Source organism: Triticum aestivum, chromosome 4A, assembly GCF_018294505.1.
Source record: "Triticum aestivum cultivar Chinese Spring chromosome 4A, IWGSC CS RefSeq v2.1, whole genome shotgun sequence".
Taxonomy (NCBI): domain Eukaryota; kingdom Viridiplantae; phylum Streptophyta; class Magnoliopsida; order Poales; family Poaceae; genus Triticum; species Triticum aestivum.
The window spans coordinates 245,237,373-245,261,995 of NC_057803.1; positions in this window are offsets into that span (position 1 = coordinate 245,237,373).

Genomic DNA, 24,623 nt, shown 5'->3' on the forward strand with positions numbered 1-24,623 from the left:
GAGGGGTCCGGCGAACTCTATATAAGCCACCGCCCTCCTCAGTGTAAAGAGTTCACACCCCTGTAATTCATACACGCATAATCCAGTCGACCGCCTCCGGGCTCCGAGACGTAGGGCTATTACTTCCTCCGAGAAGGGCCTGAACTCGTAAACCTCGCGTGCTTACAACTTCTCCATAGCTAAGATCTTGCCTCTCCATACCTACCCCCCTACATTACTGTCAGACTTAAAACCACGACAGTGAGTGAATCAACCTGGAGCAGCCCATAGCCACCGCGAGCCCTGACGGGGTCCCTCCCAGGCAAACAGGGCTTCGGGTCTACAAAAGCATCTGCCGGCTGTCCTGCGTATCGCGCTGCCGGTCAGATCTCCTTCGACGCGAGCTGCGGTGCATCACCCCCGGCGTCGAGGGTACACGGTGACGTGTTCGTGTGCGAACACACTTTTTGGCGACTCCGCTGGGGACGAAGCTTTGAACGGTCTCCGGCCCGTTCTTGCTATGAAGAGATCGTCATATAGGGTTTGCAATCTACAAAGGTAACATGAATACCCAATTCACTTATGTAGATGCAAATAATGCATATGTTGTTGCTAGATCCTTTAATGAGCATAGTGTATCGGCTAGCCCTAGCTTTATCAATCATGCTTCTAATTATGTGCAAGAGCTGATGCAACAAAATCTCCATGCTTCTACCTCATATAATTTTAGCAACATGGAACATATATATACGAACTCCCATGCATCGGCAGCCCCACAAATCCATATGCCGATGAACAACATGATGAGTTCTGTTAATCAAGTTGAAGCACTTCACATAGGAACTTCTAATAGTATGCAACAAAGTGTTTCACCTTTTTATTCATCAGCAACTAGCTTGCAATATGTTAATAAAAACATGCCGGTGGATACGGGAATTGGCCATGCTACTACTAGTTATTTGGCCAATTACCCTCAATCATCATATGCTACACCTCATGCTACTAATTGTTTGGCACCATATGCAACTATGGGTATTCATAATTCGGCTTCGCACCTTCACGCTAATAGCCGAATAAGTGAAAATTCTATAGGATCACATGTGTCTTCACCTAGTATCATAGCATACAATGTTTCCCCTGCAAAATTACAGAATTTTGGTGACATATCATTACCAAAAGAGTATAAAAGTGTCGGGGGGCAATTCTATCCAGATTGGGTCATTAAGAAAAATCTTACGTCTTTTTGGGATGAATGCAATGTTGTTCTACATGAATTAATAAAAGAGGGAAAGCCTATTAATTCTGCTGCAATTCAAGCTAGATTATGTCAAAAAGAGAAAGCATTGGGGGTGGATAGAATTATCAAAAAAGATGGTGATTCGGATAACAAAGTTAATTCGGCTATTGAAAAGACCGAATCAAATATTACGTATGCCGAATCTATTCTAGAAAAACAGGATGACAAGGTGTTGGGGAGCTATTCGGAAAGAGGAACAACCTATCGTTCAAGTAACGCAACCATCATGCTCTCCCAATGTGTTTGAAAAGGTGATGGGATCAAGCTTTCAAGTAAAGAAGTTGTTAAAGAGCATAATGAGCATAATCTTGAGGGCGAGAATTCCATCGAAGCTACAATGAAGATGCCAAGGACTGGGGGGCAACCCGAAAATCCAAAGACTGGTGTAAGCACAACCAAAGAAAACAAAGGCCAACGTAAGCACAAAGGATCACCCCCTAGGTGCAAATCCAAGGATCGGTATTGGCAAGAAGAGAATTTTAATGCCACATGTTCATATCCTTATTTTGGGCCGCCAATGCCAATGTCGTGGATGCCTCCCTATGGTCATGTAGATCGATATTCATCATGGGACAGGTATGATACAATGGCACATTATCCATCATATTTTAGACTATCTCACCATTGTTATGCAGCTCCAAGAAGATCAACGTTTAGTGAGCTGACATATGTTCAAGACCGTTTCAATAAGAAAGAATCGATCCGGAGCTGAAGAAAGAAGGAAGAGGTGATCAAACAAGTATATCGAGTCAAAAAAGATGGTCGCAAGAGTGCCAGTTTAGATTTGATCTTAAAGGATAAATAGACAATTAAAGTGTCAACATTGGCTACTAAAGGCAATGAGATGAAGCAATCAATTGTCGAGAATCAAAAGTGCCAGATCTGAAGAAAAGAAGTTGAAAGTGCACAAGGTAAAACAAGAATTGTCATTAGTTCAAACAAAATCACAGCTGGGGTGCTCACTTGGCTTATCATATTGGCAAAAGAAGAAATTACAAAAACTTAGTGCACAAGAACTTGAAGAAAGGAACTTGAAGAAAGTGTTAACTTAGTGCACAAAAACTTAGTGAAAACTATGAAGGACCAAGCCAAAGGTTTCAACATCTTCGGTCCACACATTATCCATATAATTCAACTATGTCGTTGATGCATATGCCATGAAATTATTCATAAAGTATGATTGGTTACCCTCAATGGGCTTATTTTAATCCATGCATGCAATATAATTTTTTACAACATGAAAGGGTATTACCAAATCATCATATGTTCAATTAGCTTCACTTTGTGCTAATCTAAATGGCCGATATATACCTATCATCCTAAGCAACGACAAAATGGCCGATGAAGTGTTGACATCGCTTAGAACAAACTTCGTGCAAGCTATTTTTTGGCACACAAGTTTTGCCGAAAAACAGGGGGGCATGTGTTGACACAAGATTTTTGCATGATCGAAAATATAATTAAGAAAGCCTTAAATGGAAAAGTGCTCAAAGTGAGGAAGTTCTGTATCATCAAAAGGAGAAACTTTGATATTTGGGTCAGAGCCATCCGGTCTCATCTCTAAGGCCGAAGTTGTGTTCGAAGTACTAAGATTTTGTTTCTAGAACACTATTCGGCTGATTACACCCTCAAGATGGCCTCGGATGAAGGAACACTCTAAAGGAATTGTCTTCGTATCATCGAGGCGATCGATTTCAAATATAAATCATCTCAATCCGAGTTCGTATGCAAAACTTACAGCCAATATGGTGCGGACAAGCTAGGGATCAATATATTACGCTGGGCATTAGACACATGTCGATGGATGTCTGATACAATGCGTGAGCAATTAGCCATTGAAGAGAATCTCAGATCTAAAATTATTCAACATGAAAGTTGTTCATCTCGTCGAAACGTTGATGATTGCTTTTGGCCATGTTCCATCCGAGGTCGTTTACCACCTCAAAAATTACCCGCAAGGTGTAGCCAGTTTAAACTGAACAGTTTTGGAAAGTTCGGACAAAACCAATCTGAATTTGACTAGGGTTTTGGACGTGAATCCAAGCCTTTTCCTTGCACGGGAAGTCCAGACGCCCCTTATATACCTAAGGGGTGACGGCCAATTGAACAACACCAATCGAACAAACACATCTACTACTTTTTCATGTTCATCTACTTTTTATCTCTCCTTTATATCTTTCTTCTCGTTCTTTGCTAGTTCTTCATGCTAGAGGGCTGCGGATCCACGAGGCTCTAGGGGCGAGTGAATCGACCTGGAGTAGCCCATAGCCGCTGCGAGCCCTGATGGGGTCCCTCCCGGGCTAACGGGGCTTCGGGTCTACAAAAGCATCTGCCTGCTATGCTGCGTATCGCACTGCCGGTCAGATCTCCTTCGACGCGAGCTGCGGTGCATCACCCCCGGCGTCGAGGGTACACGGTGACGTGTTTGTGTGCGAACACTCCCTCGAGTCCCCGGCCTCGTCTTCTTGTCCTAGGTGAGCTAGGTAACCCCGTCTCCGTCCATGTTTCTTCTTGCGCCCGCTACCTCACCATAGGCGTCATGGTTCCCATGCCTATTTCGTGATCTCAATGCTCCGGTGAGACTGTAACTGTGAGTGTACCTGCTGCTATAGCTTGCAAACCCTGCGCACACACCACGCAACGCCTCGCCGCTGCATGCGGACACCTTGTGTCACCCCGTGCGCATGACCGCTCCCGCATGCGCCCATCCTTGCCTCGCATCACTATCGTCGCTCGCCGCGAACGCCACGGTCCCGAGCAGAGCTACACTCGAGCTCGAGCGCCCCGCTCAACTGTTGAACACCCGCTCGCGCACGCGTTCCCCTGTCAAACCCCGCACGCCCGCTGCTATCCCTAGGCACCACCGTCGCGTCATTGATCGCCGGAGCGCCTGTGTCTTCTCTGCTGCACGGGAGAGGGAGACCCAAGCCTGTCCTTGGGAAAGCTCAAGACGATTCAAGCCCCTTCCTAATGACTACACAGAGCTAGCCCAGCTGGTCGAGCTGAACCAGTTCCCCGCAGGCGACCCGGGTTCCAATCCCCTTGGGCGCATAAATCCCCCTTTTTTATTTGTTGTTTTATTTGTTGTATCATTTCCAGCTAGGCCCCACCTGCCATAGACATGAACCCCCCTCCTTTTCTCTTATCATTTTCTTTCCCAGCGAAATTCCATTTCTGGAAAGTCCTCTCTTTCCATTTCAGGCAAGTCCATATCTGGACATTTCCCTTTAAGGAAAAATGCCAATTCTGTCAATAGCCATTTTAGATAGGTTTTCACTTATAGCTTTTGTGATGATTTTTCTACAGCAACCCCCGCATATTGTATATGTTTTTGGGGTAGAAAAATCCCACCAATCCATTGGTGGCATTAGATTTTCCTTTTTAGCAAGTTCGTGAACATGTCATTTTAAATCTTGATGTTGTTTTCTCATTTTTGTGTGATTTATTTCAAGTATGCTATGAGGTGGTTTCGCACATGGATAGCTTCATGTTCATGTCTACTCCATGCTAGAATTTATTCCATGTCTTTTGGTGCACTCTGATGAGTGCCACTAGCTTGCAAAGTTGCTATCATGATCTGATTCTGCCATGTATGTTATTCCACCAAGTCTGAATCTGTTTATAAAAGTTGCTATGTTTACATGGGTGCCATCTTATCTTCTGTGCCTTTTTGGCTCATGTTCAGTAAGGGAATTTTGTTCTATGCATTTAGTAGAAGCATGCCATGCCTTTTTTGCCATGATATGTTCTTGTAGCATGTTGTTTGCTTGCTTTAAACATTGCTTCACTAAGTCTGTGAAGCCGATATCTTATAAACTTTTGCCATGCTTGTTTGAACCTGTTCTCTTGTGATTTAGCCGTAGCTCAGTGTTCATGCTTTGTCAATCATCTCTTGTACATCCCTTCCATATGCTTTGTTGCTATGTTGGAGTGCAGTAGCTTCATTTCTTGTTGCATTCTAAGTGCTATCATGTGGTTAATCACAGATTTGCATCATCCTTGTTTTGCTTGTCATTTGCAAACCGTGCATCCGTTTCCGGTGATCCTTATATTGATTTTGACCAAAATCACCTCATCTTTCCAGCGGCATACTTGGTTTGCCAAGTTGATGCCTTTATCATTATTTCCCTTCTGGAGCACGCATACGCATTGCATTTCATATCTTGCATATCATACCATGTTTTGCATCATGTCACTTGTGCATTGCACCATGATTGATTGTTGTTCCATTTCTTGTGTTCTTGCCATGGGTAGAGCCGGGAGACGAGTACGTGAACCAAGAACCTATTGAGTACGCTAAGGAGGATCAAGCTTTCGACAACTCTGAGAACATTGCAGGCAAGATGACCATACCCTCGAAATCACTTCTATCTTTACTTGCTAGTTGTTCGCTCTATTGCTATGTCACGCTACCAACCACTTGTTTATCATGCCTCCCATATTGCCATGTCAAGCCTCTAATCCACCTTCCTAGCAGACCGTTGTTTAGCATTGTTACCGCTTTTGCTCAGCCCCTCTTGTAGCCTTGCTAGTTGCAAGTGAAGTTAAAGTTTGTTCCATGTTGGAACATGGATATGTTGGGATATCACATTATCTTTTATTTAATTAATGCATCTATATACTTGGTAGAGGGTGGAAGGCTCGGCATTATGCTTGGTGTTTTCTTCCATTCTTGCCACCTTAGTTTCCGTCATACCGTTGTTATGTTCCTTGATTTGTTGCGTTCCTTACGCGATTGGGGTTATGGGACCCCCTTGACAGTTCGCTTCGAATAAAACTCCTCCAGCAAGGCCCAACCTTGGTTTTACCATTTGCGTACCTACCACCTATACCTTTCCCTTGGGTTCTGAAGACTCAAGAGTCATCTTCATTTTAACCCCCCCGGGCCAGTGCTCCTCTAAGTGTTGGTCCGAACTAGAGTCCTTTGTAGCACCACCTCGGGGAAACTTGAGGGCTGATTTTAGTTGTACGGAGTGCTCATCCGATGTGCCCTGAGAACAAGATACGTGCGGCTCCTATCGGGATTTGTTGGCACATGGGGCGGCTTTGCTGGTCTTGTTTTACCATTGTCGAAATGTCTTGTAACCTGGATTCCGAGACTGATTGGGTCTTTTTAGGAGAAGGAATATCCTTCATTGACCGTGAGAGCTTGTGATGGGCTAAGTTGGGACACCCCTGCAGGGTATAATCTTTCGGGAGCCGTGCCCGCGGTTATGTGGCAGATGGGAATTTGTTAATGTCCAGTTGTAGAGAACTTGATACTTGACTAAATTAAAATGAATCAACCGCGTGTGTAGCCGTGATGGTCTCTTTTTGGCGCAGTCCGGGAAGTGAAAATGGTCTTGTGTTATGCTTGAACGTAAGTAGTTTCAGGATCACTTCTTGATCACTTCTACCTTCACGACCGTTGCGTAGATTCTCATCTTACTCTTATTTGCGTATGTTAGCCACCATACTTGCTTAGTGCTTGATGTTTTCCACCTTATTACCAAATCCTACCCATAAGATTAAATAGTCTTGATCTCACATGTGTGAGATTGTTGAGTCCTCGTGACTCACGGATACTTCCAAACAGTTGCAGGTGCCGACGATACCAGTGCAGGTGCTGCTACTGAACTCAAGTGGGAGTTCGACGAGGATCTGGGTCGTTACTATGTTTCATTTCCTAATGATCAGTAGCAGAGCCCAGTTGGGACGATCGGGGATCTATCATTTGCGGTTTATCTTCCTTTTATTCGGATTTGACCGTAGTCGATCTATGAGTGTATTTCGATGATGTATGAATTATTTATGTATTGTGTGATGTGGCGAGTGTAAGCCAACTCTTTATCCCTTTCTTATTCAGGACATGGGATTGTGTGAAGATTACCCCTCTTGCGACTAAACTACCATGCGGTTATGCCTCTAAGTCATGCCTCGACACGTGGGAGATATAGCCGCAACGTTGGCGTTACAAGTTGGTAATCAGAGCCATCCCCGACTTAGGAGCACCCTGCTTGATCGAATCGCTGATGTTGTTGAGTCTAGGACAAAATGATTTGAGTCTTAGGATTATATATCAGAGAGTAGGATTCATTTTACTCCTCAGTCCATTCGTCGCTCTGGTGAGGTCTCCTAACGTAGAAGTTTTGACTTTCGTCTCCTCAAATTTCATGAAAAAATACTTAGTATCATGCGGGTATCTTGGAATCATTCCGATAGTCTTGTGACGAGGTCATTGTTCTTGGTGCCTCCAGACATTTAAGGGTTGTGGCAGTGTCCCGGGGAGGTGAGCTCCGAGGTGTTGTCGTCACAATTTTATCGACTTCTTTCCCCTATATATATCCATATACCCTAAAAACATCGAGGAACAGAATAGATTGGGAGTTCCACCGCCAGAAGCCTCCGTAGCCATCGAAAACCAATCTAGACCCGTTCAGGCACCCTGCCGGAGGGAGGGATCCCTCTCTAGTGGCCATCTTCATCATCCCGGTGCTCTCCATGATGAGGAGGGAGTAGTTCTCCCTTGGGGATGAGGGTATGTACCAGTAGCTATGTGTTTGATCTCTCTCTCTCTCTCTCTCTCGTGTTCTTGAGGTGATACGATCTTGATGTATCGCGAGCTTTGCTATTATATTTGGATCTTATGATGTTTCTCCCCCTCTACTCTCTTGTGATGAATTGAGTTTTCCCTTTGAAGTTATCTTATCGGATTGAGTCTTTAAGGATTTGAGAACACTTGATGTATGTCTTGCACGTGCTTATCTGTGGTGACAATGGGATATCATGTGATCCTCTTGATGTATATTTTGGTAATCAACTTGCGAGTTTCGTGACCTCGTGAACTTATGCATAGGGGTTGGCACACGTTTTTGTATTGACTCTCCGGTAGAAACTTTGGGGCACTCTATTAAGTTCTTTGTGTTGGTTGAATATATGAATCTGAGTTTGTGTGATGCATATCGTATAATCATACCCTCGGATACTTGAGGTGACATTGGAGTATCTAGGTGACATTAGGGTTTTGGTTGATTTGTATCTTAAGGTGTTATTCTTGTACGAACTCTATGATAGATTGAACGGAAATAATAGCTTCGTGTTATTTTACGATGGGCTCTTGAATAGATCGATCAGAAAGGATGACTTTGAGGTGGTTTCGTACCCTACAATAATCTCTTCATTTGTTCTCCGCTATTAGTGACTTCGGAGTGACTCTTTGTTGCATCTTGAGTTATAGTTATATGATCCAATTATGTTATTATTGTTGAGAGAACTTGCACTAGTGAAAGTATGAACCCTAGGCACTATTTCAATGCATTGCAATACCATTTGTGCTCACTTTTATCATTAGTTACCTTTCTGTTTTTATATTTTCAGATTACAAAAACCTATATCTACCATCCATATTGCACTTGTATCGCCATCTCTTCGCCGAACTAGTGCACCTATACAATTGACCATTGTATTGGGTGTGTTGGGAACACAAGAGACTCTTTGTTATTTGGTTGCAGGGTTGTTCGAGAGAGACCATCTTCATCCTACGCCTCCCACGGATTGATAAACGTTAGGTCATCCACTTGAGGGAAATTTGCTACTGTCCTACAAACCTTTGCACATGGAGGCCCAACAACGTCTACAAGAAGAAGGTTGTGTAGTAGACATCAGCTCCCGCCACTGCTGCATGGCCCGATCCCTCGTCTGGGTCAGGAAGAAGACAGTTCCTCATGTCAATGATCCGCATGTACATCTCGTAGCTTGTGTACGCGTCCATCGCCACGTACTTGACATGTTGTTCATCCAGTCTCTTATGCCACACACTATGCCAGGCGTTCCTGTCCTTATTGCTCTCATTGTTCATCATCATGTAGTACGGGTCGATGATGCCCGAGGCGAGGTTAACCAAGGAGTTCAGTTTGTTTTTTTCGCTGCCCCAGACCTTGTAGTGGCTTTGGATGTTGACAAGATTCGGGCATTTCAAGCAGGAATCCTTGAGCGCTTTTAGATCATTGGTGGTGTCCACCGCACCAAAACTGTAGTCGGAGCTATTGATAAACCTGGAGAAACGCTCGCAAGGCATTGTGGCCAGGTGGTAGTGGTAGATGAGGACGTTGTGTCACACGCAAAACTGGGCGACAACAACCTTCTGATTGTGCCCGTCACGACCCATGGTGTACTCGGGGTCGAAGCCGACCACTTGGTACTTGTCCTCGGCAAGGAACTGCTCCATAGTTTAGATGGAGCTCTCCACCGAGATCGGATCATTCGTGTACACCACCGAGAGAGCCTTCCCTCTCACGTGGGTGTCCACGACGTGTTGCGTGGTGAACTACTCGCCATTGTCGTCGTCGGCCGCTGGGAGCGCCATTGGAACCGCTGGATGTCCTCTCTATATATGTCCTCGTGGGTGTGCTTATTGTGTTGTGTGAGACGAGAGGTGAAGGTAAGTGGCCACAGGAATAAAAGGGGGCCTGGCGGCGTGGATTCTTGGCGTGTCCGCATAGCAGTTTTTGCATTAGGTAACTGCATCATTATGCCGCGCCCGGCGAAACAGCATGCACACTAAAGTGCATGATCCTGCGCCGGCCCCAAACACTGGCAGCGCGCGTGGAGGGAAGAGGGAAGAGCACCCGGACGGACGCAAGAGCATAGCGCGCGTGGCAGGATGCGAGCAGAGCACGCCGCGACCGCCTGAACCGCAAGGAACCACACGCAGGGAGCAGTTGAACACACATCAAATGGTCGCCTACAAGCCGACCGACAGTTGCGTCGCTGCGTAGAGAGCGGCCGTGTGCTACCACCTCCGTCTAGTCTATAGTCCCCTTTATATTCTGTGCCATACTTTGCCCTCAAATTTAACCAACAAAATGTTAATGCATGTTATAAAAATTATATAATTGGAAACTATGTTCAAATACGAATCCAACTATATAATATTTGGCGACATGCATTCGTATTTTATTAGATCAATCATACTTATAAACCAGGACGGGGGTATCGTAGGTAATTAAATCGCAAATGTTTTTTATTAACCGTATGTGTACATGGCCTTTCGTCATCCTCTCACACGTCTTGTGACCCCGCTGCCGTAGATGGCTTACAGCGCAAGCTTGCACGGCGCGCGAGGGCGTTCTTTTGGCCAAACGGTAGGGCCAATGAATCATCGGTGAGCCCGTTCCCGCGCAACCTCGTAGGTTCCCGCGCAAGCTTCCTGCCTGACTCGGTGAAATCCCCCAAAATCCCAATGCTTACTGGTCTGCTATAAAAACCCTCACGGCTGGCGAGTCCTGCATTGCATTTTCCGCTCCCTTCCTGTAGCTTATCTCTACTGCTTCTTCCACAATCGCCAATGGCACCGGTCCGTCGTCCCTTTTGGGTGTGCGCGGAACACCCACCACACGCTCCGCCGCCGGTGCCCGTCGGCAGCTGTTGCTGGCCGCCGTTGCTGCCACACCATCGTCGAAAGCTAGGGCCATCACCCACTCTTCCACCATGGCCCAAAGGCAGGAGGTAGCCATCCTGTCCACCAACCCACTGCCGGCCACTATGGCCATCACCCGCTCCGCCACCCTGGCCCGAAGGCAGGAGGTGGTGGTCATGGCCGCCACCTTGTTGTCGGCCACTGTGGCCGCCAGCCCACCGTCAATGGCTGGGGTCATCACCCACTCTGCCACTGCTGCCCAAAGGAGGGAGGCGGAGGTGGATGCCTGCACGTGCGTCAACGACCTTGCGTGCTACACCGAGTTCCTGTAGGAGGAGGAGCGCCTCGTCGAGCATGCAAAGAGCCTTACCGCCGCCGTGGTCGTGGCACACACCGCCTCAGAGGCGAGGAATTAGGAGATCTACGAGGAGAACCACCGCTTTGAGAGGGGTCGTCTGGAGCGGCAGAGGGCGTTCGAGGTGAGAGTTGCTGAAGCTGCAACAGTGGCAGGCACCGTATTCCGGTTGCCCAACTTGTCGGTAGGCTCCTCCTCCTCCGCCTCTTATTAAGTGCGCTCGGCAGAGGAGAGGCAGCCGGAAGTAGTACAAAGCCCCTCCGCAGTAGTAGTGGTATTTAGGGGATATTTTGTTCAGTTCATCTGACTATAGATGTGGTGGAACTGTACAATGTACTTAAAACTAGCTAGTTATTTCAGTACGTGGTTGGCAACAATTGGGGAAAAGTTTGGTCGGTTCAGCAGTCGAGTTGAACTGTTTGTATAAATTAAGAACGAATGCTTAATCTATGAATCAAATCTATGCTTAATTACTAAATTTTAGTTGCAAAAATTAGATACTGCTAGTGATTTTTAGCTTCATATTTTGATAAATCGTAGTGTTACAAGGTTGACAAATGGCAATGTTACTAGACCAGCAAATGTCAATCTTTCCAGTTTGACAAATGGTAACATACCTAATTTGACAGATGCAAATCGCACCAAATTGTTTGTAATAGGTTGCACAAGGGTCATCCAAAAGAACCATTTGCGTTGAAGAGATGCACAAATCCTGCTCTCACTTTGCATCATGTCGTCCCAAGGTCGACGGGCGGGGGGGGGGCGGGAGGACGGCAGCTGGTGGCACTAAGTGGTAGCGTTCAGCGGCGGTGTCCCATGCCGCTGAGGGGGGAGCGCACACGGAGAGGAAAGTGGCCGGCCATGGAAGTTAAAGGGCTCGCTTCCTAGTGAGCCTGCGCAGTGTATAGCTCGCACGCTTCTTGGTGAGCCTGCGCATTCGAGGATAGATTGCACTCCTCTCGGTCAGCCTGCGCATCGGACTGCGCTCGCACGCCTCCCATTCAGTCAAGGTCAAGCAGCTATCCGCATGGCACCTCCTACAACCATTAAAACCAAGACACGTGGTGTAATGTGAACGGTTAATTGAACGCACACGGTTTGTATTATACAAATGTTTGAGATATTAAAGTGACAGCTATTTTTTTAATGCCTTTGTTGGCTGTGATTATTTGAGTGCGCCTTCTCTCAAAATGGACACGAAAATACCACATCGTGTCGAGTGCCATTCCATGATAGCATGTCAAGTTTCATGAATTTCAGACGAGCTTTGGATCTACTAGAATTTAAAAACCAGGCATCTCAATATTTTGCCGGCAATCAACGGTGCCCTGGTGTTTGAAATTCATTCCCATTTCCTGCATGGAACCTAAGCATGCACCCAAGGACATAGATTTGATTCTTCAACCAATTTATATGCACTAGAGCATGTGCATGTAGTTCAAATTTGAATTATGCACATAAATGCATTGAAAACTCAGTTAATGCATAAAAATGTCCAAATGAACCCCGAAAAATCACAAAAATTGACACAACACTCCGGTTGTTCTATGTTGACATGAGAAAAATTTTGGAAACAATAAGAGGCCATGGATATTGTTTCGTCCGCAAAGGTGGGACGTTCCCTACCGAAACGAACATGTTTGTTGGGAGAAGCTCTGGTTTGTGAGAAGCATTTACCCAAACCTGCCCCAAAAGGGACAAAAAATTTACCATGGAATGTTGATGCCGCTCCATGAAAGCATGGCATGTTTCATGAATTTCAGATGAGTTTTGGATTTACTATAATTTAAAAACCAGGCATCTTAATGTTTTGCCGGCAATCAACGGGGCCCTGGTGCTTGAAATTCATTCCCATTTCTTGCATGGGACCTAAGCATGCACCTGAGGACATAGATTTGATTTTTCAACCAATTTATATGCACTGGAGCATGTGCATGTAGTTCAAATTTGAATTATGCACATAAATGCATTGAAAACTCAGTTAATGCACAAAAATGTCCAAATGAACCCTTAAAAATCACAAAATTGACACAACACTCCGGTTGTTCTATGTTGACACAAGAAAAAATTTGGAAGCAATAAGAGGCAATGGATATCGTTCGACCCCAAAGGTGGGACGTTCCCTACCCAAACCATCATGCTTGTTGCGAGAAGCTCTGGTTTGTGAGAAGCATATACCCAAACCTGCCCGAAATGGGACAAATTTTTTACCACGACATGTTGATGTCGCTCCATGGTAGCATGCCAAGTTTCATGAATTTCAGACGAGTTTTGGATTTACTAGAATTTAATAACCAGACATCTCAATGTTTTGCCGGCAATCAACGGTGCCCTGGTTTTAAAAATTCATTCCCATTTCTTGCATGGAACCTAAGCATGCACCCAAGGACATATATTTGTTTTTTCAACCAATTTATATGCACTGGAGCATGTGCATGTAGTTTAAATTTGAATTATGCACATGAATGCATTGAAAACTCAATTAATGCATAAAAATGTCCAAACAAACCTCGAAAAATCACAAAAAATGACACAGCACTCCTGTTGTTCTATGTTGACACGGGAAAAATTTTGGAAGCAATAAGAGGCAATGGATATCGTTTCGTCCCCAAAGGTGGTACGTTCCCTACCCAAACCATGATTCTTGTTGTGAGAAGCTCTGGTTTGTGAGCAGCATATACCCAAACCTGCCACAACTGGGACAAAAAATTTACCACGACATCTTGATGCCGCTCCATGATAGCATGCCAAGTTTCATGAATTTCAGACGAGTTTTCGATTTACTAGAATTTAAAAATCAGGCATCTCAATGTTTTGCCAGCAATCAACAGTGCCCTGGTGTTTGAAATTCATTCCCATTTCTTGCATGGGACCTAAGTATGCACCCAAGGAGACAGATATGATTTTTCATCCAATTTATATGGACCGGAGCATGTGTTTGTAGTTCAAATTTGAATTATGCACATAAATGCATTGAAAACTCAGTTAATGCATAAAAATGTCCAAACGAACCCCGAAAAATCACAAAAATTGACACAACACTCCTGTTGTTCTATGTTGACACGAGAAATTTTTTGGAAGTAATAAGAGGCAATGGACATCGTTTCGTCCCCAAAGGTGGGACGTTCCCTACCCAAACCATCATGTTTGTTGTGAGAAGCTCTGGTTTGTGAGAAGCATATACGCAAACCAGCCCCAAATGGGACAAAAAATATAGCACGACATGTTGATGCCGCTCCATGATAGGATGCCAAGTTTCATGAATTTCAGACGAGTTTTGGATTTACTAGAATTTAAAAACCAGGTATCTCATTGTTTGCGGCCGAGTGATGGTGGCAGTGTGTTTGACATTCATTCCCATTTCTTGCATGGGACCTAAGCAGCAACCAAGGACACATATTTGAATTTTCAACTAATTTATATGCATTAGAGCATGTGTCTACAGTTCAAATTTGAATTATGCACATGAATGCACAGAAAACTCAGTTAATGTGTAAAAATGTCCAAGTGAACCCCCCAAAACCCCAAAAATTGACACAACACTCATGTTGTTCTATGTTGACACTAGGAAAAATTTTGAAATTGAGAAGAGGCAACGGATATCATTTCGTCCAGAAAGGTGAAACGTTCCCTACTGAAACCATCACACTTGTTATGTGAGAACCTCTGGTTTATGAGAAGCTTATACCCAAACCTGCCCCAAATGGGACACATTTTTTACCAGGGCATATTGATGCCGCTCCATGATAGCATGCCAAGTTTCATGAATTTCAGACGAATTTTGGATTTACTAGAATTACAAAAGCAAGTACGTCGACGTTTGCCGGAGAGCCACGGTGCTGTGGTGTTCGAATTTCATCCCCATTTCTTGCATGGGAAATAAGCATAAACCCATGGACACATATATGATTTTACAACCCATGTTGGTGCACCGGAGCATGTGCATGTACTTTAATTTTCAATTGTGCAACTGAAATGGCTAGAAAACAGATTTAATGTATAAAATGTTCAAACGAACCCTGAATAATTCCAATTCTTATACGACACACATATAGTTGCATGTTCACTCCAAATAAAGGGTCTACCAATTCAAACACCGTCCATTGCCGCTGTAACCCCATTATGTAATTTAAATCAAGATGAAAAAACAAGTAGATCACACACAGTTTATTATCACCAACCGTGTGAGATGCAACACAAAATATCCTGGAGCACCGTCGGTGTATCATACGCTTATGGCTTACGCGAGAAGGTGCTTCGCTTACAATCCACAGCCAGCGTCTCAAGCATACTAGCTCGCTCCCCAAATATCATTTCACTGTTCAATCATTGTCTGTGAAAGATGGGCCCGTGGACCTGCGTCGTGAGGGCATCTTAGGTGGCCCACTCCAGTGAGAGCGCAGCCACAGCCGCCATGCGCATGCTAACAAGTTTCTTGAGCACGGCCACAATCTGCGACCGGGCGGCCATGGCAGCCCAAACGGCCGCAGTTGCTTCTCAGGTGGCGGCAGCAACATCTGGCTCAGGGATAACAACTGGCGAGAGTGGGACAGCAGCTATCCGTTCTGCAACACCGACCTTAGCCCTGATGGAGGCCGCCCACGCCCAGCTCCTGGTGGTCACCGCACAAATCTAATGAAGCTTCTCTGAAAATGGTCGGCAACCCATGACCGAAGAGCTGGCAATCGCCGAGAGCGTTCAAGTAGCTGTCCGTTCCTCCACTGCATTCCTTGCGACAACGGAGCCCGTCCAAGCCCAGATCGCTTCCGCCCACGCCCAGCTCATGGCGGCCTTTTCCAAAGAGATGGCGGACACGGGTGGCGAGATGCTTGCCGAGTATGGTGTGATGGATGCCATGGAGCCCCTTCCCCAGGAGACCATCAGGCGCGAGCTGGACATGGAAGTGGCGGCAGAGATCGACGAGCACCAGCCATAGTAGTAGTCTTTGTTTTGTTTAATTAAAAGCGTTGGTCTTTAATTTGTTAGAGTAATGTCCAGGTCAGCTAGCTTTGTTTAATTGCTGAACTTGCTCGATTAAGAAGTTAGTCTCCTTTGTGTACCCAAATTATGCATTGACGTGGATGACCACTGTAACCTGGGAAATTCAAACTGAATTTTTTGACGTTTAAACTCATCACACAGGGTTAAGCTATCTGAATCATTTGTGATGTTCGCATATCATACAAAGTTCTGAATAAGGGACCATGTCTGATGACACTTTGCACGCTAGTTTTTTCGCTGAAGCGATTCCAAATTTTCGGCTTCCGCGGTAATATCTACCTCCCCGCCCCCTCCCCTTTACCAAAAGCCACATTTCCCCTGTTTCCGCCTTCCTTTCCAAGTTGAAACCTTCACTCCTTGCTTGCAGCGCCGCCTCCTTGTCGGCGACCCTCCTGCATGCTTCTCGACCTCGTCTATCCAGGCAGGTAATCTACACCCGACCCACATCCACCTCCTCCTTTCACATCCCACATGCCCCGACCGCCGGCGCGAGCACGACACCTTCCTCCCAAATCACAGATCCCTCCACCAAATAAGTGTGGCCCTAAGCCATGGTGCACGCAGTATAGCCAGGAGCTCAAGGAGCATTTGGCAGCGGAGAAGAAAATCGCGGCCGCACGCGCGGATGAGGTCATGATGGCTGCCATTTGTGCCGACCCCCAGCTCTTTGAGGAGCACCTTGCTTTTTGCTAGCAACGCAAGTTAAGCATGCTCGGTTTACCCATTGCGTGTGCTGCTCCTGCATTTCCTTCACAAATTCTTGTGAATTGTGCTATCTAATTTTAACATGCAATCTGTTGCTCTAGAGTATATGTTCTATATGTCGTGCAGTGTGGTGCTCCCTTATTAACTGTTTTGGTAATTAGTTGTCGTCTTCAGTTAACTGTTTTGTTCAATTCTACAAATGTGATGTTCAATTCTTTGGGCTGCAATTTTGTATTGTCTTTACAAAATACATGAGAAATGAATACAATTGCTATATTTCCAAGTTGTCAAGCATGCTTGGTTTGGTTATACGTTGTGCAATATGGTGCTCAGTTAACATTTGGTTGATTTGTGTTGTGGTGTTTAGTTAACTGTTTGGTTCAATTCTGTAATGCGATGTTTAATAGTTGTTGGTGGATTCTGTTATTGTATACCATGTGAGGAATAAATTGAATTTGGTTGTAGTAAATACTTAACCTGATGACTAACTACCTTATATGTGTTGTAGGGAAACAATGGGAAGCACTGAGGATTACAATCGAGGTTAGCACGTGCATGGTCCGTTGTCTAATAGCACATTATTGTGCAATTGCAGGAACCATTCTAATATTTTGATTTTTAACAATTTGGTCTTGCACATGTAGGTCCTGCTGTCAGAGGTTTTGACCCAATGTTCGACCCTTTTGCATATGGGGATATCAATCAAATCAAGATACTCAGAAAGATTGTTAGGCTAAAGAAATTAGCGACAAAAAACAACAAGATCTTTGTCTGCACAATGAAGAAGACATTAGTTCACTCCAAGATGGTACTAACTATTATACCTTGCCTTTTTTATTCCTTTGCCCCATTTCCAATATAGAGAAGATATTTATGCACATCCTTGTTTTCAGGCCTTTCCAAAGCAGTTCACTGATGATTACCTCTCAATCCACCTCTATGGTCAGGAGGAGAGGAAGGTTTTCATACAACACCCACTGTTCAATATTGAAGTGTTCCTGAAGAGGACGAAGGACGGACGGTCAATCATCCACGGGCACTGGCCTAAAGCTTCAAAGATCATCAACATGAATGAAGGCTCAATATTCGCCTTCCGCTTCAGCAGTTTTCCAGATGAGATGCATCTGTCTATATACCATCTATGATGCTAATTTTGAAAGGTTCTACATGTTGCATGTGAAACTTGGTGCTGGTGCAGTTGTGTAATGGGGTAGCTGAGTGCTGAAGCTATATCATGTTGTACTTTGATGTATTTCAATTATGAAATTTTGGATCCTTAATATGGAAATGAAATATATTATGTGCTTAATATGAATGTCAATTAGATTAATAAATGGATTATTAATAATAGGGCAATTAGCCTGCTAATGGCGAATTAGCCTACTAATTGGGTTTTGCTATTGCAAACGGTTGTTGAAAAAATACCATGGGCGATGACCTTAGGCAACGCACATAGTTTATAGGAATAAACCGTGTTGGATCAATGAACAATCACACCCGACTTTCTCTTGAAAACTGTTTGTGTTAGGCCAACTTGCGCAAACGTTTACCACATAAAAACTGTGTGTGATGGACAACCTTTGACACATAGTTTCTTCTACGGAGCGTGTGTGATACATTCAATAACGCAAACGACTTAACAGGAAAAATTGTGTGTGATATACCAGTGAACGGAAACGTTTTCCTTGGAGCAACTATGTGGGATGTACATATGAATGAAAACATTTAGCGAGGATTTACTGTGTGGGATGTACTTGCGACCGGAAACAATTTCATCATATAATTGTATTTTTAGCTCTACTGTACGTATTTTCGTATTTGAGCACTCGTTGGTCGCACACGACCTCATTTTGCCGAGCGTATGAGCCAGGAGGGCATATCCCTGACGGTTTTTGGGTCATGTGGGAAGGACACCCTATCGCCCACACTCACTTGACGATGGTTCCAAATGTCATCGCGGAAAGGGGTTAAAACCCGTTTGTTTGGGACCGATGCGTACCAGTGCAAATATACCCACGGGGCATTATAGTTCGGCACCAGTGATAATAAATCGTACACAAACAACAAATTACATACAATGGACAAATCAAGATCATACATTATGGACATGCATCAACAGAACATACCATTTGGACTATAATCTCTTCAGAAAATAGGATTGGTCGGATTCAGATAGCACAAATTTGAGTCTGCAAAGTCTCCAATTCCTTCATGGTTACCTCAGTGTCTTGTTTCATTTTTGACCGTGCATCTAATACATGCATGTCCAGTCTCAACTTGTTGATTATACATTCAGAATCAAGTACACGTTGTCTTGCCACCTCTAGTTGATGCTTGAGAACATCAGCACATTCCAATTCCAATCCATAATCATTCGGTGACGGCCATGCCGCACTGCTCGCTGATCTTTGTGTTGATGTTACTTCATCCTAAAATGTTTCTGTAAGTACACATGACTAGGGCAAAAATATAGTTACAATAGTGAAGCGAGCAAGACAGACTATTTTGTACATGGCAAAATAGGACTAACAATAATGCTACACGTCATGAAGCATAAGCAGGTGATATTTTAAAAATTATAAAAATGGTAGACTGTGCAGCCTGCATACAGAAATTTCTCTTAGCTCACCAGAGGAGCATGATGTTGGGGCCAAATCCAAAACACAGACAAGTTACAAATTTAGACAGCACATTGCTTATAAGTAAGCAAGTAGTTGCCATTTTGTAGCTCAATTAAAGTCTTAGGGAGCATAATAAACATCAAAGGGATTCGTACAAACCTATTACAACAAGAAAAACTATGTAATCATTAGCCTAGTATAAACTAGATTGCGAGCCTCATGCAGTAATAGTTGGTTAATAGACTTCAAAGCTTTAGGCACACTTTGCCAGAGTAATTAAATGTAAGGCCTTTAATTATGTCAACTAATAGTTATACCAGTACCCAACATCAGGCATCATTATTTGGGCATCTCATTAACTGAGGACAAATAAAGCAATTGAAGAGAACAAATTAACTTTGCCTGAAACAAACAAGGAATTGAACTGTTGAGCTGGATATAGTGACTTACCTTAACTGGTTGAACAGGCTTTGCGCTGCTCCTACTTCTCTTGCAAGGATCCTTCCTAACATCTTGTACTTGGAAATACCTAAAATCTTGTACTTGGAAATCCTCAATCTTATCTTCATTGCACCCCCTCTGCAAGGTGACACAAACTAGTTACTCGTCACCTTGGAAGATAGATATGCGTACTTTCCAGTCGTTGAACAACACAAAAGGATGAGATTATAACAAAACAACACCACAAAATGAAACACGCCACATATCTTGCACTTGCACACAATGGAATGAGCATTTACTATGTGTGCACTATCTAAAAACTAGGCATACCTTCAAACGAGATCTCCGGGTACTTTTGGAGAGCCTACTTTAGTGTACAACCAAACCTTTATGTCACCTATGAGTTAGACAAGCCCCAACTACAGGAGCCCTTAGTGTTTAAATCACTGACATGCTTTGTTAGAGTGTTAGGTCAAGAACAACAAGTAATCAAAGCAAACAGTCCTGGTATGGCTGGCTGATGCAAACAAGAAATTGAATAGATGTGTGAGCAAATCTTACATACTCCCTCCATGCACCTATATAGGGCCTAATCGTTTTTCGAGGCTAACTCATAATAATTGTCCCTAAGAAACTTGGCCAATAGAACTGACATACAAATAACATGTCACGATGATTGAAATGGAGGAGTAACTTACCATATTACACTGTATAGACTCACCGTTGCCTCTCCTTTTTTGCGATGTTCCATGAAATTGCCACATAAATCTTGTACCTTTTCATTGTGTAACCCTATCTGCAAGTTGACATGGCTAATTTCAGACATCTCTACTTGATAATACATTGCATATCCCTGGCGCATATTTAAACCATCAATTAACTATTGTGTGTGTAGCATAAACTAGCCATGACTCTGTGTGCTGGACTAGCAGGCACTATAAGGGAGCCTAATGTAGTGCCCTGGAATTCCTACATGCCACCTATGATTTTGTGTAATGTACTACCTCTGTTCCTAATTATATGTCTTCGTAAAGATTCCAGTATGGACCACATACAGATGTATTTAGATGCATTTTCGAGTGTAGATTCACTCATTTTGCTCCGTATGTAGCCTATAGTGGAATCTCTAGAAAGACTTATATTTAGGAATGGAGGTACGAGGTAGTATCATGTATGACATCTACATATCTAATTTAGCAGCCAGTAGTAGAAATAATTGTCTGCAGAAAGGGATTACTGGTCGAAAATCCTAGCAAAGCACGCTGGCAGGCACACAACAATACAAGAGAGAGAGAGAGACGAACTTACAAGATCATAGCAATGCCTCAGTCCAGGATTTTGGTTGGCCAAGTTGTTAGATTCAGAAGAAATATCGTCCTTGTAGTTTTTGCCAGCTGCATAACAGGTAATAGTGATCTGTTAGTATATTTGAAGTACATCGGGCAGGTGATGCTGGATGGGTTTAAAGGTGACAAGTACCTAGGCCGTGGCGGGTGCTTGGCATCTTTCTAGATGGTGGGAATCAGGTTAGAAACGTCAAGGGTGATGACGTTGCGTTGGCTGTCGATGTCCGGCAAGGAGATCTAGAACCGCCGAGTAGGGTGTTTGTGGAGTGGCTCCGGTAGGGTGAATTACGGTGTGGGCGAAGCGGATCTGTAGACTTGGACGAGGGCGTCGGTGAAGCTGCTCCCGTGGTTGGGTTAAGGATGGTGTCAACGATGCGGATCTGTGGCCTTGGACGGGGCATCAGGAGCTACTCCGGTAGGTTGTATGAGGGTGAGACGAAGCGGAACTGAGGCCATGGACTTGTGAGTTGGTAATGCGGCCCCGGTAGGGTTGAGAATGGTATAAGCGAAGCTACTCCGATAAGGTTGACGATGGTGTCGGCGAAGCAGCTCTCGTAGGGTTGAGGAAGTTGTCGACGAAGAGGATCAGAGGCCGTCGACGGGGGCGTCGGTGGGGCGGCTCCGGGGGGTGTGGACGAACCGTCTCCGGTGGGGAGTACGAATGAGCCACTGCAGATACGCTGCAGTTGATGAGAGTACCGGCGAAGCAGATCTGGCGCCGTGGACAAGACGGACACTGAATGGGTTGTGGTACAGTGGTGGATGAGCAGTCTACTTGTTCCTACGGGAGGTGGGAGGGGTAGATGCGGCCGCAGAAGCAGATCCGGTGAGGTGGACGCCGCTGACAGTGAATGGGCTCTGGTACGCCGGTGGATTAGTAGTCTAGGGTTTTGAGAGGGAAGGGGTAGAAAAGCCGATGAAGTACGGATGGTGTGATGTAAGATGCCCTGGTGCTGTGGAGTTAGTCATTTTTGCGAGAGGGGGAGAGGAAATGGGGGTGCCGTGTGGTGGGGGGAACCGGAAAGTTACCAAAGCAGCCCCGGCCTATTATGTAGATGAGGGTGGTATTGTAATTGTTGTGCTCCGTGCACCAAGGACAAAAGGGAAATTTCACATGCTAATTACTAGGTGGCAGAAATTTTAGAAGGAGGCGGGAGATTTTGCTGCCCGCGGGATCGTTTGTATCCAGTTTCAACTAATTTTGGACCGTGCTAGCAGGAAGGTCATGCAAGACTATGTACACAGGCCACATGTCAGCAGTTAATAACTGGTGTGAAGTCCACCCCAGAAAAAAGACAATAACTCGGGACGAGGCAGTCGGCGTCCTGGGAACGGGGGTACCCAGACTTGCCTGCCTGCAGCCCAGGGCGTGGCTCATCCAGTGGCCTGGTAAGGCCCATCTTCACCAGCAACCACTCTAGACCCTCACGAGTGGCCAAGCCTCATGAGGCGGATGACACCAAGACCTCCTCTGGGGCGGCCTCGCCAGCATGTCTCCCGAGGAGCGGAGATATCTATGCAAGGGGTACCTCACGAGGTTCACGTGACGTGGGCCATGAAGTCCAAGGCCAGGCGGGCACCAGCGGGCGTATGGTGCCAGTTTCCTCTTTGATGCTAAAGAGGCAAGCACAGGCGAGGAGTCACGAGGCATCAGGCAAAGGTTTCCATATTGGTGCCACAAGACTAAGACCAGCAGGACGGTAGGACGGAGGTCACCGTGGAGCCCACCTTGGCGTCACCACTAGAGGCTTTGGTAGGCGAAGACCACCTTTTGTCAGGATAATTTGTACTAGTTGTCCCCCTTCGAAATTGGCCGTTGTGGGATTCCTTCCTGCCTAAACATTTGGGAAGAGGACACGGGCCTCTATAAATAGGGCTAGCCACCACCATAGTGAGGGATCGACTCATCTTGGATCGGATCCACTCCACCAAGGCCACATCACCAGCTCATCGAGCACAAGAACACCTCTCCTCAGGAGGTTGTTCATCCTTTGTACTAGTTCATCCTCAATCCACGAGGTAGTCCACCACACCACACTGGAGTAGGGTATTACACCACAACGGTGGCCCGAACCACTATAAACTCTCGTGTCTCTTGTTCCTTGTGTTCAGCGAGCTAGGCCTAGAGATCATTGCGAGATTGAGCGAGAGATAGAGAGAGAGAGAGAGATCTTCGTCCGCACCCCAGTGTTCGAACTTCAAGGGTTTGCCAGAACCCACGATCCGACATTTGGCGCGTCGGGTAGGCGCACGCTGAAGCTTCGCCTATCCGCTTGCTTCGTCTAGCTCGATGGCCAATGCCATCCACCCAATTAGGCCAGCGGGCGCGTGCAGATGCGCTGCGGGTGTCCATGCCTTCACCCACACTTTGCGGCAGGAACAGTGGCCACGCAAGTTAAAGCTGGAGATGCCGCCCCACTACGACTGCGCGGTGGATCCGACGGCTTTCCTGTAGGCGTATGAGGAGGCCATCCTCAAAGACAGAGGCGACAACCAGGTCATGGCCAACTGGTTCCTCCTGGCCCTGGCCAGTGTGCCACGCGCCTGGCTGCTCAGCCTACTAGGATCTTCGGTGGCCTCTTGGGAGGACCTGCGCCACCTCTTCATTGCATGCTTCGAGGCACAGGCGCCTCTTGCCGTTGCAGCCCTCCTCGGTGGTTTGCGGGTGCCACCATAGATCGCCACGTCAAGCAGTTCTTCCGCTAGGTGGGCGCTGCCGGCTTGCAGCCAGGGGCTCCCCCGGGATGGGCGGCGCCCCAGGACGACCTCACCTTCAGCTCGGAGGACCACCCAGCTATCACTATGGTCTCGGGCGCGCTCGCGATGTTGTGCACACCCACCATCGGCAACATGACGGTGACCAAGACCCTCATTGACAGCGGAGCCGGCCTCAATGTGCTCTTTGTGGAAGCCTTCGGCTTGCTTCATGTACCATACGGCAGGCTCTGCCCCACCAAGCCTTTCTCTGGGGTTGGCATCGGCTCCACCAGCCCCCTAGGGCAAATACGCCTCCCGCTCACCTTTGGTAGCCGCGACAACTACCGCACCGAGCTAATCGACTTCGACATCGCCCACATCGGCCTCCCGTACAACGCCATCCTCGAGTACCCTGCCCTGGCTCAGTTCATGGCAGCAACCCATCCAGCCTACAACCTCATGAAGATGTCGGGGAGCCGTGGCATGCACACTGTGTCAGGAGACACCAAGGAAGCCCTAACGGCTCTCAAGCTTGCCTCAGAGCCGTTGTGGCCGCACATCTAGCCAATGAGGCCGCCCCGAGGGCTAAGGAGGCCTCACCAGCAAAAAAGAAGCAGATGTTCACTCAAGATCGGGATGAAACCAAGCAAGTGCTCGTTGAGGAAGACGGGGCCTCGAGAGCCACTTTCACCATAGGCGCCAACCTCGACCCCGACCAAGAAGAGGCGCTAGTCAGGTTCTTGCGTGCGAACAAGGAGGTATTCGCCTAGGAGCCCAAGAAGCT